Here is a 2,769-nt window from a genome sequence, read left to right as displayed (position 1 = left end):
ATATACAAACACAAATATATAATTTATGTTTGTGTTTGTATAAAGCGAGAGAGACTGTATATACAAATACAAATCCTCGTCCTATACAAATAATAATTAAAAGTGGACGAAGGTAGTATTACATAGACCAGAGTTGTGTTTCATGTGTTTTTGGGTCTAATTAATTCTGTTTAACTTTATTAAATTAGACATCCTCACGAGTTGTCCCCTTCGTTATCTAACTAGAAGTAGAATGGCTTTTGGATAGAGTTCCAATTCTATACTCTTAAATTTCAACATCATAATTCACAAGTCACAACCAGAATTATCATCGAAAATAATTGAATTTTTAAAATGCTTTCTCTACGCTATGACAACCAAGAGGTTCAACAAGCATTTATTTTAGACAGTTGCAATCAAATGCTGTGACAAATATAATTAAATTGTACAGAGATTAAGAAGCAGTAAATTCAAATAAAATAACATAGAAAAAAGTTATACTAATTATTATTATGTGAGAAATATAATAACACAAGATTACTTATGATGGAGAGCCTGTTTGGATTAGCTTAAAAGTTGATCAAATCTATTTTAATTTTTTTTTTTGAGCTTTTGGGAGTGTTTGATTAATTTCAAAATAACTTAAAATAAGTTTAAAGTCAAAAGTAGGACTCTCTCTACTTTTTATTTTTTTGACTTAAAAGTCATTTATGTTTGACTTTAAAAAGTTACTTTTTAAAATTACTCCCTCGATCTATTTTTACCTGTCTACTAATTATTTTGGGATGTCCAACAATATTTGTCCAGTTTATAAAATTAATTATTTACTGCTTATTAATTCATGTATCAAGTCAATAATGGACAATTATAATTGAACAAAGAGAGTGTTTTTTGTAAGTCAATTCCATTTCCTATGAGGGTTACTTTATTGATATATTTTAGGGAAAAATAGATATTTCCTTGATCGTTAAAAATACAAGTTTGAACCGGTTCTGAGAAAATATCTCTTAAAGGAACACTTATCTTCTTTTTTTTTCAAAAATCTGTCGTTTGGTTATATTTATATTTTGTTTTTGTCTTTGATAGAAACAAAGCAACTAATATTTTCTTAAAATACTTTTTTAAACTTAGCTCAATTTTCATTTCTCTATTAGTTCAAACCGAACACAGTAAATTTGTTTTTTCTATATATAGATCCCCCAACTTAGCACTTGGTAGAATCCTCTTGTAAGTTGTGAAAAAGATTATATACTCAAAATATTCTATTCCCTTCCGCCAAATAACAATATCTCAAAGAGAAAAAACAAACCAGATAGATGGCGGAGTCAGGGTGTCACCGGTCCTCCACGTCATCTTTCAGGTGGATCCGACTGAGTTTTTCACTTCCGACGTCCTTTATGCGGTGGCCAAGGATGTTCACTTCGTATTTCACGCCGAATGGGAGTTCGAGAAGCCACGACGGCGTCGTTTCGGCCTCCTCCCCTCGGCGATGGTCATGGCCGGGCCTTGACTTGCCTTTCAACATCGTTGATTCTATTGTCTGGTCTATCATCTCCGCCGTTGAATCTATTGCTCTCGTCTCTATGCTCTGTTTTTTCTTCCTTTTCTGTGGATGTACTATCTGAATTGCAAATTTCAAGTTTCTATTTATATCTAATGTAGTTATAGTTATCGAAGTTCGTACATCGGGACAGCCGGAAGATTAATCGGCCGGTGACCGGTTTTGGACATTCCGGCGAGTAGTTGATGACTTGGGGGAAAAGGCTGATATTGTATCAAGCACGTGAAGAGTGCCGTGATGTGAGCTGAGGGTAATTTTGTCAATTAGGTAAGAGTGGACTCAACTCATAGTGAATTTTACTATAAGGTCCTTTTTTTTTCCCCCCCTTTATTTAGATGTTATTTTCTGTAATACCTTTTGCCCTTTTGTACACAGGTGTGTAGTTTTTGTTATTTATAACAGTTCCCGCTATCAAATTACACTATTTTGAAAGGTACAAATTTCATTACTCATTGGAAAAAATTCAATTCCGAATTATTATTATACTTCATTTAACACATGTGTAACTTTACTAATGTACGAAACTTCAAATTAATAATTAAAAAGAAGTCTGGGAAATTTGTAGTTGAATTATGATTTATTACACAAAATACACAGTAGAAAGTGACACATTTCTATATTAGTCCTATCAAGAAAGTTATTTTCCTTTCATAATGAGAAAAGGGTGGGGGCAAGTTGTTGGAAATTTTGGTGAACTGTTGCGTTTAAAAACCAGAAATGAAAAGATTTTATAGCCGCATAAATAGTATTTCTTTCGTTTTATTTGTCATTTTATATTTAAAATAATAAAATTAAAAAAACATTTTGATACATTTTACGTATCAAAAAAAGTCATTCTCACAACGTGTTTCCATAAAATAGCAAAAAGGACAGAGTTAGACTATGAGTGTGTTTGGTATGAAGGAAAATGTTTTCCTAGAAAATGTTTTCTTGGAAAACAAGTTGATTTTTGATTTATTTTCTCATGTTTGGTTGGTGAGTAGAAAAGATTTTTAGTGTTTGATTTATGAATGAAAAATATTTTTGAGAAATATCTTTTATTTTTACTAGAGTAGAAAATAGTTTTTAAATTGAAAATAGTTTTTAAAAACAAACTTAAATTTTTTTTTTGGGGGGGGAGGTCGAGGGTAGGGGTGAAAAATTGAAATTTTGAAGTTGAAAATATTTTTTAAAAACAAACTTAATATTTTTTTTGGGGGTGGGGGCTGGTAGGGGGTGGGGGGAGGTCG

The 2,769-nt window shown here is 31.5% G+C and overlaps 1 long non-coding RNA gene across 1 annotated transcript; it reads left to right on the top strand.

Annotated features, from left to right (window-relative positions):
- Positions 1–1,607: 1,607 nt before the first annotated feature.
- LOC107060119 (uncharacterized) lies at positions 1,608–2,159 on the top strand. The gene is made up of 2 exons (XR_001473163.1): positions 1,608–1,807; positions 1,916–2,159. It is a non-coding gene; the product is annotated as an uncharacterized lncRNA (long non-coding RNA).
- Positions 2,160–2,769: the final 610 nt, after the last annotated feature.

Source organism: Solanum tuberosum, unplaced genomic scaffold, assembly GCF_000226075.1.
Source record: "Solanum tuberosum cultivar DM 1-3 516 R44 unplaced genomic scaffold, SolTub_3.0 scf00060, whole genome shotgun sequence".
Taxonomy (NCBI): domain Eukaryota; kingdom Viridiplantae; phylum Streptophyta; class Magnoliopsida; order Solanales; family Solanaceae; genus Solanum; species Solanum tuberosum.
Note: the sequence above shows the minus strand (reverse complement) of the source record. Positions and strands in the feature narration are given on the sequence as shown.